Source organism: Vulpes lagopus, chromosome 18, assembly GCF_018345385.1.
Source record: "Vulpes lagopus strain Blue_001 chromosome 18, ASM1834538v1, whole genome shotgun sequence".
NCBI classification, from domain to species: domain Eukaryota; kingdom Metazoa; phylum Chordata; class Mammalia; order Carnivora; family Canidae; genus Vulpes; species Vulpes lagopus.
In genome coordinates this window covers 26,066,961-26,080,905 of record NC_054841.1, presented here as the reverse complement: position 1 = coordinate 26,080,905, position 13,945 = coordinate 26,066,961, and the positions used below count along the sequence as shown (strand labels likewise).

Sequence of the window (13,945 nt, the reverse complement as noted above, 5' to 3'; positions counted from 1 at the left end):
AATTTTGGGTTCTAATTGTGGATTGCTTGCATATAACTGGTATTGATTTTTGTATATTAATCTATAGCCTGTTTAATTTGATAAACTCAGTTACTACTTCAAGGAGTTTTTCCTCTAAGTTTCTTGGAATTTTCTACACAGACCATCGTGTCATTTATGAAAAGAGCTGGCTTTATATATTACTTCTGATCTGTGTGCCTTTTATTATTATCTTCTCTTGACTGATTTCACTGGCTAACATTTCAAGCTCTACTGAATAGTAATGGTGAGAATAGATATCCTTACCTTCTTCTCAGTCTTTAAGGGAAAACATTCAGTTTTTCATCATTAGTATGACGTTAGCTATGAATATGTTGTGGATATTTTGTAGATATTTTGCTCTTTGTCAAGTTGAGCAAGTTCCCTTCTGTTCCTAGTCTATTGAAAGTATCATGAATGTGTGTCGAATTTTCTCAGTAATTTTTTGCATTAGTAGAAATCATATATTTTTCTTCCTGTCTCATTGTTTTAGTTTACATTTCTCTGATGATAAGTGATGATGAATATATTTTTATGTGTTTATTGGCCATTTTTATCATCTATTTGAATGTCTATTGTTTAGCCCATTCAAAAAAGAATTTCTTTTTAACATTGATAAGCTTTCAGAAAAGTTGTTAAATACAGAACAAAACTTTTTTCCTGAACTACTTTAGATCCCCCATTGTGCGTACCTTTATTCCTGAGTGTCAGTATTTCATTGTGTATGGGATATTTGCCTCAGTGGAGGAATTAATATTGTTAAAATGTTCATGTTACTCAAAGTAGTGTACAGATTCAATGCAATCCCTATCAAACTACCAATAGCATTTTTTTTCATAAAACTAGAACAAATAATATTAAAATTTGTATAGAGCCACAAAAGATCCTGAATAGCCAAAGCAATCTTGAGAAAGAAAAGCAAAACTGGAAGTATCACAATTCCAGATTTCAAGGTCTATACTATAGAGCTGTAGTAATCAAAACAGTGTGGTCCTGGCACCAAAACAGATACATAGATAGTGGAACAGAGTAGAGAACCCAGAAATAAACCCATGATTAGATAGTTAATCTACAACAAAGGTTGCAAGAATATACAGTAGAGAGAAAAGACTGTCTTTTCAGTAAGTGGTGATGGAAAACTGGACGGCTACATGCAAAAGAGTGAAATTGGAGCACTTTTTAACACCATACACAAAAAATAAACTCAAAAAAGATTAAAGACCTAAAATGTGAGACCTAAAAACCATGAAAATCCTAAAAATGTCTCCTATGGCAAAATAAAGCAAAAACAAACTTATTGGTGTTACATCAAAATAGAGAGCTTATGGGACACCTGGGTAGCTCAGTGGTTTAGTGCCGCCTTCAGCCGAGGGGCTGATCCTGGAGACCCGGGATTCAATCCCTGGTCATGCTCCCTAGAGCGTGCTTCTCCCTCTGCCTGTGTCTCTGCCTCTCTCTCTATTTCTCATGAGTAAGTAAATAAAATCTTTAAAAACAAAAAACAAAATAGAGAGCTTTTGCATAGTGAAGGAAACAGAAAAGCATCCTACTGAATGGGAGAATATATTTGCAAATGATATATGCAATAAGAGGTTAATATCCCAAATATATGAAGAACTTGTATAACTTAACAACAAAAAAAAATCCAATGAAGAAATGGGCAGGGAACCTGAATAGATATTTTTTCAAAGAAGACAAACACATGGGAAACAGATACATGAAAAGATGCTTAACATCATTCATCATCATCAAGGGCACCTGGGTGACTTAGTTAAGCATCTGCCTTTGGCTCAGGTTGTGATGGAACCTTGCGTTGGGCTCCCTGCTCAATGGGAGTCTCTTTCTCCCTCTCCTCCCCTTCCTTGTGTGCTCTCTCTCTCTTTATTATTTTTAAATAAATAAAATCTTTAAGAAATACTATATGATTCAATAATTCCACTTTTGGGTATTTACCCAAAGAAAACAAAAACGGTAATTTGAAAAAAAAAAATATATGCACCCCTGTGTTCATTGCAGCATTATTTACAATAGCCAAGATATGGAAGCAAACTTAAGTGTCCATCAGTAGATGAATGGATAAGGAATATGTGTACACACACACACACACACACACACAAATATTATGCAGTCATAAAGAAGAGATGCCATTTGAGGTAACATGAATGGACTTACAGGGTATAAATGCTAAGTGAAATAAGTCAGACTGAGGAAGACAAATATGATATGAAATGAATAAGTCAGGGGATCCTTGGGTGGCTTAGCGGTTCAGCGCCTGCCTTTGGCCCAGGATGTGATCCTGGAGTCCCAGGATCAAGTCCCGCGTCAGGCTCCCAGCATGGAGCCTGCTTCTCCCTCTGCCTGTGTCTCTGCCCCCCACCACACACACAAATAAATAAATAAATCTTTAAAAAAATGAACTGAATAAGTCAGAATAAAAAAGCACAGCATGAGGAACATTGTGATACTGTAATAGTGATGTGTGATGACAGATGGTAGGTGCAGCATAATACATAAACTTGTGAGATCACTATCTGTGTCACATTTTTTTTAAGATTTATTTATTTATTCATTCATGAAAGACAGAGAGAGGCAGAGACACACAGGCAGAGGGAGAAGCAGGCTCCATGTAGGGAGCCCGATGTGGGACTCTGGGATCACACCCTGAGCTAAAGGCAGATGCCCAACCGCTGAGCCACCCAGGTGTCCCTATTGTGTCACATTGTATGTCGACTAGACACAGGAAATGTAACATTTAACAGGAAATGTGTGTCAGCTAGACACAGGAAAAAGGACATGTTGCTGCATGTCCACAATACATCCATCAAATTCAGAAAACTACAGTGAGATATTTTTATCATCTAATCCTCAGATTCCATTAAAGTTCTGCTGATTGTCCCTGTAATGTCCTTTATGCCTGAAGGATCTAGTTCAGAATTATATGTTACCTGTAGTTGTCATAAGTGTTTGGTCTCCTTTTTTTTTTTTTTTTTTAAAGAATTTTATTTTATTTTTTTATATTTATTTATGATAGAGAGAGAGAGAGAGAGAGAGGCAGAGACACAGGCAGAGGGAGAAGCAGGCTCCATGCACCGGGAGCCCGACGTGGGATTCGATCCCGGGTCTCCAGGATCGCGCCCTGGGCCAAAGGCAGGCGCCAAACCGCTGCGCCACCCAGGGATCCCGTGTTTGGTCTCCTTAATGTAGAACAGTTCTTTCATCTTTCTTTGACTTTCATGACCTTAACTCTTTTGAAGATTACAGACCAGTTATTTCATAGGATGTTGCTTAGTTTGGGTTTTCTTAGATTTTCTCATGATTAGATTCAGGTTATGTATCTTCATCAGGTGTATCAGAAAAGTAATGCTGTGTTCTTAGTGCATCCTCTCAGATGGCTCTTGATTTCAACTTGTCCAACTACTCATATCCACTTTTACTGCCTAGTTAAGGTAGCATCTGCTAGTCTTAATCACTGTGAAACTCCCCTCTTTCCTCTGGGGAGCTCTAATATCCCATTCTCCTTCTAAATTTCAGTTTGTTTATATCTGTATAAAATCATGGTTTTCTATTTTATTCAGTGGGTTATAATCTGTTATTACTTATTTAGCTGTTCCAAGTGTTACTAACTTGGCTGGTTAGGGATTTTGTTGATCTGGCTTCTGTGTCCCTTGACATATTCTCATCATTCTTGGACAACTATTATCAGAAAGGTGATGTAGGTTCACTGTGTACTTTCCCTCCCTTAGCCCTTAATATTGGTCTTTTCTCCATTGAGTCCTGGTTCTTTTAGTATATAATGGTATTCAGAAGCCAAGATTTAGGTTCTAGATGTGCTTGCTGCTATTGGGGTGTTGCTAATACCAGTTCCTCCCAGTGAGAAGAGACTAAGGAAAATTTGGGCGTATACATGCGTATACATACTTATACATATATGCACTTATATCTATATTTATGTCTGTCTTTATCTAAACATGTTAAAAACCAAGACTTTACACCAGTACCACAAATTCTAATCAAGCCCAGAGGGTTCATTCTAAAGAGTTCTCCTTGTCCATATTTGTAACTACCTTCTCCAACAGTAAGAAATCTAGCTATTTTTCTGGTTACTTAATACATTTACTTGTTTAGTCCTCCCATCCTCTTACATAATTTCCTACCCCATCACTATTGATACCTTTCCCTGACAAAGATGTTCTCTTTATCCCTCTTGGACTCCCAACACCCTATATTTTATTGGTCCCCAGGGATGACTGCCTTACTGGCTTAAGGCTCTGATTGCCCATACCAGTGCCTTCTCAAATAAATTACCCTCTTCACCCAGCTTGGCTTTGATACCCTGCTCCTTGTCATACTTGGTTGGGGCATTTTACCCTTCTTGAGCTCAGTCTCCAACACTATGCCACCCTTGTGCATGGAGACCTTGGCCCCACTTGGGGTCTGATACCCTACTTTTGGTCACCAGGGCTCCTCTTCTCCCTCTAGTGTAAGAAAGATTAGTTTGGGAAAAAAATATGGCAGCTTTTCCCTTTTAAAAAAATACTTTGTTTTGGGGCACCTGGTCAGTTGGGTGTCCCAACTCTTTGAGCTCAGCTCGGAGTTTGCTTCAGCTTCTCTCTCTCTCTCCCCCTCCCGCTCACTTTCTGTCTCTTAAATAAGTCAATTGTCTTTATTTAAAAAGTTGGTCTTTTTGTTTTTTGTTTGTAGAATTTTAAAAATCTACTTTGGATGCAACTCCTTTGTCAGACCTATGTCGTGTAAATACTTTTTTTCCAGTCTGTTCATTGCCTTTTTAAAATTTTTATTGAGGTGTCGGTGATAGAAGTTTTCAATTTTGAAAAAAATCCGTTTTATCACATTAAGAAATACATAGTTAATGTTTCTAGAAACCTATCCAGTAACACTAATTAATTAATTAAAATAGGCTCCATGCTGGGCATGGAGCCCAGCATGAAGGCCCGGAGATCAAGACCTGAGCTGAGATCAGGAGTTGGATGCTTAACGAACTGAACCACTCAGGTGTCCCCAACACAGTTATATTTTATTATATTTCTTTCTAAAAACTTTGTATTTTTGGCTCTTACATTGAGGTTTGTGATCCAAAGTAACTGTTGGTTGTAATTTGAGATAGTGGTTCAAGTTTTGGGTTTTTGTTTATCTAGCTACCTAGTTGCCTTATTTGTGGAAGCCTTTCCCCATTGAATAAATAGATTGGTGCCTTTGTCAAAAATTGTATATATCTAGATATGTTTTGGTATTCAATTCCATCGATCTATTTACCTTTATTCCAATATCGTAACCTTTTGATTTTAGTAAGTCAAGAAATCAGGTAGTATTATTAGTAGTATGAGTGTTCTTTTTCAAGATTGTTTTGACTGTTCTTGGTCCTTTAAGTTTTCAAACAAATTTTAAAATCAACTTCTCAGTTTTTACTAAAGCAATGCTTATTGGAGTTTTGATTGGGGTTGCAGTGAATATACAGTTCAGTTTTCAGAAAATTAGCATTTTGACACTGATTTTTCCCATCTATGAACATGGTATATCTCTCTATTGATTTAGGTTGTCTTTGATTTCCTTTTTTCTTTTTAGCAGTGTTTTATGGTTTCCATTGAGGTCTTACCTGTTTTTTGAAATCTTTAAAGTATTTTTTTTCTTTAAAGTATTTTAAAATTTTGATGCTATTGCAAGTGGAAATGATTTTTAAACTTTTTGGTTTTTCCTTTAATGTATTCAGTTGATTCTTTAAAAAAATTTTTTACATAATTTCTCGTATTATTGTATTTGCTTTGTCATTCTCCGCATATTATTTTTATTCTTGCCAAAGTAAGTTGCAGACATAATGTCCTTTTATCTCTACTTACTTACTAAAAACAAGGAGATTCTCTTTCATAACCACATTGTAATTATCAGAATCAGAGAATTAACATAGATATAGTACCGCTTGCTGGCTAATCTACATACTTCATTCAAATTTTGCCTCTTGTTTTACTAATGCTAATTATAAAATTATGTTTGAGGGTATATCCAGTCCTGAATCACATGGTGCATTTTTTGGGTCAAGTCTCTTTCATTTCCTTTAATCTGGAAAAGTTCCCACAAATTTTGTCTTTTGTGAACTTAGTATTTTTTGAGTATAGGCCATGTACTTTTATTTTATTTTATTATTATTTTTTAAAAGATTTATTTATTTATTCATGAGAGATACAGAGAGAGGCAGAGACAGGTAGAGGGAGAAGCAAGATCCTCACAGGGAACCCAATGTGGAACTCTATCCCGAATCCTGGGATCACGCCCTGAGCTGAAGGCAGATGCTCAACCACTGAGCCACCCAGGCATCCCTGTACTTTTATTTTTTAAATAAGTTTGTTTGGGCAGCCCCCGTGGCACAGCAGTTTAGCGCCGCCTGCAGCCCAGGGCATGATCCTGGAGACCCTGAATCGAGTCCCACTTCGGGCTCTCTGCATGGAGCCTGCTTCTCCCTCTGCCTGTGTCTCTGCCTCTCTCTCTCTCTCTCTCTCTCTCTCTCTCTCTGCATCTCTATGAATAAATAAATAAAATCTTAAAAAAAATAAGTTTGTTTAAAGAACACGATGCTTGATTTGAAAAGTATCCAGGATTCATTTCTTTTTTAGAGTAATTTATCCCTGCTTAAAAACAGATTGTCTTACATGTAACAGCTATGTCCAAAAACTGTTATAAAATTCTCCTTGGTTTTACAATGATAAATGAAAAACATTAAAATTCCATAATTGAACAAGGAATTCAAGGATTTTCATGTTGTTCTTTTTTTGTTAAACAGTGAGACAAAATAATTTACCAGAATATAAAGATAAGAGTTTAATAAGCATGCTACTAATGGAGAAAGGGGTATTCTTACAGAAGCAGAATTCTTCCTCATTGCATTTCAACTTTATGTTGATCAAAATATAGCATTATCCATTTAGTTTTTTAAGGAATGCAATATGCTTGTGCACACACACAGTTACTTTATGAATAATAAGGAATGGGGAAGAGGAAAATGAAAGAATCGAGAAACCTATACTGTAGTAGTATGTAGTTAGTTGAACTAAATTGTAGTTTTCTCATTGTGAATGTCTTCTTGGTCTGTAGGAGCAGAGTTTTAGAGTAAAGTCACAGGTTCCCTTCTTAATAGACACCTGTCTGCTGCTAGAACACATCAGTTGTATCTTTATTCTCCATGTCCTACTGTGCAAGTGTGTCTTTTTCGTTGATTGGCTGCCCTTCAAATTGGAATCTGATCTGCCTCATTGACAAACCCTGTCATTGATAATAGGCTTTCATGAGTTTACTAAGTGGTGTATGTATACCTTTTAAAGTGCACCACAGAACCATCCTACCATGCCACCTTGGAGTGAATATGATCATTGCTCTCAGGCTTGACTCATTCCTTGGGCTTTGCAGTGGTCATAGCAAGTGCCTGAGTTCCCTCAGCTGTCACTTCACCAAAGAGGTAGCAGGTCCATACTGACTAAGCACATAAGCAACACCAGGAGTGGCAGAAGAAGGACCAGTTACTTTCTAGAAAGCTCCCCAGTCTGGGTTTGTCTGATGTTTTTTCACTATTAGATTCAAGTAATAAGTTTTTGACAGAAATACTTCAGGAGCGATGCTGTTCTTGGTACATTAGAAGACAAACGATTGCTTTTTGTCTGATTTCTCATAATAACTTCAGTCACTTGGTTGAGGTGGCTGTCTGCCATTTTCTCCATTGTAAATAAGAAGCATCTTGTGAAACGATACTTTGAGTTTATATAATTAGTCTCATCAAACTTTCAACCACTAGTTTTAGCATCCCCAGGTGAATGAGTCTTGCCTAAAACGGTCACTATTCTGATTGTTGTCAAGTGGCAATTTTTAAAAATTCATTTGACATTTGTTAATTGAAATTCTGCAGTAAGGAAGAGCCTTCTTCTCTCCCTTATTTGTTTATTCATTATGGATTTATGGTTTCTTACTTTACTATTGAGTTATCTGTTACTGTCATTAGCTTTAATGCATGAATTGTGCAGAGGTAGCCATTGGGACTCCCTTCACCATGGCTTTTGTGTCCTAACAGGTCCCCCTCATTCCAAACATTTTTTTTTTACTTCTTTGCTTTCTGGCCCAGCAAGATGTGTCTGGGTTTAACTTACATTTTCCAGCTCCTACTTTGGAATCAGCCATTTTCCCAGGGATCTCAGGATCTGTACTTCTATGTCTGTATCTGTCTGTCTTTACATATGTTGGTTCATACTTATGTCTTCAATTCTCATCTCCTACTGCAGGGTTCATTCTAGCTTTACCCCTTTCCGTATTTATAACTTGCTGCACCAACAGTGAGAATCCTGACTCGCGTTATCTATTTTGATCATTTGCTCAGTTCAGAATAAACATTTAATGGTTTCAGAACTCTCAGCCCATTCCATTGTGAAAAACAAATCTAGTAAAAAGAGAGCTCACTGTTTATAGTTTTATTAGTTCTTGAGCCCAAGTGTACATAGTTAAAATAGCGTGTTCAAAAGTTATTTGGGTTAGATCCACCCCTGTCCTCCTTCAGTGTGGTTATGTTAATCATTTGAAATACTTTTACATTTTCTGCTTATATGTATCACAGTACATATAAGTTTGTTTAAACAACACGATGCTTGATTTGAAAAGTATCCAGGATTCATTTTTTTTTTAGAGTAATTTATCCCTGCTTAAAAACAGATTGTCTTACATGTAAGAAGCAGTAGTTTCTCTTCTCAAGGCTGTGGGAAAACAGGCTCTCTCCTGCATTTGTTAGGAATACAAATCCATGCAATTTTTTTGAGGGGAATTTCGCATTAACCAAATTACATTTGCATTTAATCTTTGACTCAGCATTTCTGCTTCAGGAATTTACCCTGAAGATGCACCTTTAACAATACAAAAGTACAGATTCATGAGGTTGTTCAAGACAGTAGTATTTCTATTTGTGAAGTGTTAAAAGCCACCTAGGTGCCAGTACATGGGGGAATGGGTGCATTAATAAACTTTGGTCCATCTGTGTCATGGATTTTTATGCAGCTGAGAATGAAGACTGTCTATGAAATGATTGAATGATTTCCAGAATATATGGTTGGATGAAAATAGCAAGTGCTAAATACTGTGTATGGCATGCAATTTGTTTGTCTAAGAATAAAGGGGAAATAAAATGGATGTGCATATTATCATTTGTGCAAAAAAGAGCCACTAGAAGAAGAAACCAGAAACTGATAAGATGGTTTACCCAACAGGGGATGGATGGGAACGAAGTGGACATTTGGAGGTGAGATGGGAAGAGAAGGGATGAGGGCAGTGTCAATTCTCTGAGCATAACCTTTTATATAGCTTGGGTTTTATAACTATATTATGTTTCACAAACTTAAAAATAGTAAATAAAATAATAAAGAGCAGGAAAAAGCAAAATAGATTACAAACAAAAGATGAAGCTAATGCTGTTAATAGTGATAAAATTCTTTTGATGTGGTCATACACCTCAGTTTCACTCTTCCTTCTGAAGGTCAGTCCTGGAGCCGTCCTTTATCCTATTCCTGGTTTGTAGAGGGGCCAATCTCCTGAGAAATTTCCAGGGGCACAGAACTTTAGTGCTAAAACTGAGAAAGTCCCAGGCAAATTGGAGTGAGTTGATTACCCTGTTTTATGTACAGTTCCCGGGCTTTCCTTTCATCACCACCTTGGGAATTCTTTTTACTTGTGTCCTGTAGATATAGTTTCTCTCCTAGCTCTTGTTTGGATATAATTTTTGTTTTAGTTTGGTTTGTTCTTTATTGATATTCATTTGTGTAACAGATTCTCCAGTTGCTTCCCAAGAATAGGTTCATAGAAGGTTAACAGTTTGAAACCTCACATATCTTTACCCTGTGTTCCAAGCTGTTTTATTGGTTTGACTTAAGAATTTTAGAAGGGCATCTGGCTGGCTCAGTCAGAAGAGCAGGTGACTCATCTCTGGGGCATGGGTTTGAGTACCACATTGGCTGTAGAGATTACTTAAATAAATAAAACTTTGGAACAAAATGTAGAAAATATTACATTCTGGGGCACACAGTTTGGTACAGTTGGTTAAATGTCTGTCTGTTGGGATCCCTGGGTGGCGCAGCGGTTTGGCGCCTGCCTTTGGCCCAGGGCGCGATCCTGGAGACCCGGGATCGGGTCCCACGTCGGGCTCCCGGTGCATGGAGCCTGCTTCTCCCTCTGCCTGTGTCTCTGCCTCTCTCTCTCTCTCTCTCTCTCTCTCTCTCTGTGTGTGACTATCGTAAAATAAAAAAATAAATTTAAAAAAAAAAAAAAAACTCCACAAAAAAAAAAAAAATAAATAAATGTCTGTCTGTTGCTTTCAGCTCAGGTTGTGATTTCAGGGTCATGAGATTGAATCCTGAGTCAGGCTCTGTGCTCAGCGCAGTCTGCTTGAGACTCTATCCCCTTCCGCTCCTTCCCACCCGCACTTGTGCCTCTGCGCTTTCTCTCTCTAAAATCAGTAAATATATATATTTTAAAGAGAATATTATTTTCTTTAAAACTGCTCTTGAGAAACAATGCCATTCTGATTCTTTTGTATGTGATGTGTTCTCTCTGACTGGAAGATTTTAGGGTCTCTTTCAGTTCTTTTTCTGAAATTGTATGGTGCAGTGCTGTGGAATGGGTCTTTTTTCATTTATTGTGCAGGGCATTTTGCTTTATAAACCTGGAAACTCCGGTCTTTTCATTTTGGGAAAACTTCTTGCATTACTATCTTTTCTGTTTTCTCTTCTTGGAACTTCTGTTTGTTTGATGTGGGACTTTCTTGATGTAACCAATTTTCTTTTTCTTCTGAGTCAGTTCTTTGGAATATAACCTATTTGTTGTTGTTTCAGGGGGTTTTGTTTTGTATCATTTTGTATTTCTAGCAGATTGCTCACATTCACTGATGCTCCCTTATTTGTTTTTTTTTTTTTAAGATTTATTTATTTATTTATGATAGACACAGAGAGAGAGAGAGAGACAGAGAGACAGAGAGAGACAGAGACACAGGAGAAGGGAGAAGCAGGCTCCATGCCAGGAGCCCAATGCGGGACTCGATCCCGGGACTCCAGGATCACGCCCTGGGCCAAAGGCAGGCGCTAAACCGCTGAGCCACCCAGGGATCCCCTTATTTATTTGTTTAAATAGCATTCTGTACTTTTTGTTTGGGGGCTCTTTGAGAACATTTACTATGAAATCTTCATTATCTCTCTTTCCTTTCATGCCTTTTTGTTTTTGGTTGCTGTTTCATATGACAGTTGTCCTCAAATACCTGGTGGCCCTGGATAGGTCACTCACAGTGAGAGAATTGGCAGATTCTGTGGGCACTATTTGTTGGATGTGATAGATAGTGGGAACCCAGATGCTTTTTTTTTTTTATTTTTTTGGAATCCCCAGTTATCTACCAGAAGGTGTTTTCTGATAGACTGGTCACTTTTTCTGGGATGAGAAATCCTTTTCTCTTTTGCCAGCCACTTGATCCCAGGCTAGGGCTGGGATAGTAGAGCTACTTTATTAGGAAAGCTTTGGGAGCCAATTTGGAGAAGGGAGCTGATGGTGTCCCTGTTTTGGATATGGTCTTTGACCATAGGGAGGAGGAAGCATCTCACTTCCTCCCTCACTCCTTGAGCTGGTGTCTTCTATTCTGGACCCTCTCTGGTTCAGTCTAATTAGAATTAAATCTCCTATTTTCTTCTGAGGCTAGAGATGGATATTGCTTAATGATTTGGGTACAGAGAGGGGACCTGAGGGGTCGAACTTCTGAATCAGACTTCCAACCAATTCTGTTTTCATTCCCATGCTTCGTCCCTGTGTGCAGTGGTTTCTGGTACCTTTAATCACTGCCCTCTTGAGGGTTTTGCAGTACTAACTGGCCAACTTTTTGGCTTTGACCTCTGCAGCCTCAAATGACAGCTTTCTTTTTCCCTGCTGAGTCAGTTCCTGTCTTCCTGCTATCCATCTTCCAAAATTCTGTCGACATCTCTCATCTGCTGCCTTTTCCTCCCCCTTTCCCTTTGTCCATTGATACTTTTATTATTCCTTTAGGGTCATTCTAAAGAGACTTCTGTAGAAATCTAATGTCCATTTTGCCATGTTTAAATGGAAGCTCAGACCTTTGTGCAAAGAAAGTGGGAAATGACCATGACATCCATACCAGACCCTACCTGGTCCCTATCCCTCCACCTGCCATGCAGGACTATGGCCCTTGTTCCTTCCCTATAGCAACCACTATCATTTATGTGTATCGTTCCTATTCACATACATCCATTAAAAATGTGTGATCTCTTTGTTTATATAGGTGTATTTTTATTTCTTTCAACTACTGTTTAATAGTGTATCATACCAATATACCTGATGTTATGGATGCCTAGGTTTTTTGTTTTTTTTTTTAAGATTTTATTTATTTATTCATGAGAGACACACAGAGAAAGGCAGAGACATAGGCAGAGGGAGAAGCAGACTCCTTGAAGGAGCTTGATGCAGGCCTTGATCACAGGACTCTGGGATCATGACCTGAGCCAAAGGCAGATGCTCAACCACTGAGCCACCCAGGTGCCCTGTGTTTTTTGTTGTTGTTGTTTTACGATTACAAACACCACTGCAGCAATTTCTTTTTCACTTTTGTAGTCTCCATGTGCAAATGCATGAGAATTTTTTCAGAGGACTACTTCCTTAATGTTTTAATGGGTAAAATGGAGGTGATTTGGAGGCTTTCTCTGAGGCTTGATGAAAGCATTTCATTAATTTTTAAAAAGATTTTATTTATTTGAGAGAGAGAGAGAGAAAGAGCATGAGCAGAGGTGGGGAAAAGAACGGGGGTAGAGGGAAAGAATCTCAAGCAGACTGCTGAGCATGGATCTCATGACCTGAGCTGAAACCAGGCATCTGAGGCCCAACCTACTGAGCCACCTAGATGCCTCTAAAATCTAAAATATTTTAAGAACTGAAAATTGTTTTTCCTAAGTCATTTGACAGTAAAATGTGCCTTGTTTAAACTCATTTGGAGGCAAAACTCTGATCGGGACTGATAAGGCTATTTTAGTTGGTATATCCATACATGTTATTTCAAAAAATATTAACGTGTTAATATAATTAAAACTATATGCAATGTATTACCACCACCAAATTAAAGAAGTCCTGAATTCTAAAGCCCATCTAGATCCAAGGTTTCAGGAGAGGGAGATCATGGATCTGTGGTCACCTTACCATTGATTAGAAGCTTTGCAGTGGTGGGTGGCAAATCATAGATGAGAGTTTGTTTTATATCTGGTTGATGGAAGCTTCTTTTTTGTCTTTAAGAAGAACTCAGACAGTTTTTTTTCTCTTTAAACTGTACTCCAAGAGTGTGTTCATTTTTTAAATAACAGCTCTTTTCTTTCTTTGACAGCTATAATGTTGAAACTGCTTGTGATAATGCTAATGGAGTTCAAATTCAATAGAACTTTTTTTTACATTAAGTATTTTTTTTTAAATGATGAAGTCTTTTCTCAAGCATACACAGAGGTTGCTTTGCTAGTTTTAATTCCTCTTTAGGATTCATATAGCAAAATTAAAACCTCACAGACTATTGTGCCTCCATTATCTATCATTGAAGTTTACCTTTAGATCTATAAACTTTCTGTACACGTTAATAGTTTTTATGTGGTTTTTATGGATTCCGATTAAAGTCATTCATGTTTTTCAGAACTATCAGTTAAATTCAGTAAGACATTTTTATCCCAGCTTCATCAAGATGGAACTCACAGAAAGTGGCTATTAGTGTATTCATAAAGTCATGCAATCATCGCCATTGTCTGATCCCAGAACGTTTTCATCACTCTCCAAAGAAACCCCATATCCTGTAGTGGTCATTCTCTATTTGCTCAGTTACCAGAGCTTTCTAAAAAAGCAGGTCCTCCCCTTTTCTTGCTTT

At 37.7% G+C, this 13,945-nt stretch overlaps 1 protein-coding gene and 1 pseudogene across 2 annotated transcripts in view; one reads left to right on the top strand and one right to left on the bottom strand.

Annotated features, from left to right (window-relative positions):
* ASXL1 (ASXL transcriptional regulator 1) overlaps positions 1-13,945 on the top strand; it is an 80,419-nt gene that overhangs the window by 48,737 nt on the left and 17,737 nt on the right. The window lies entirely within an intron of this gene.
* LOC121477923 lies at positions 7,159-9,049 on the bottom strand (annotated as a pseudogene).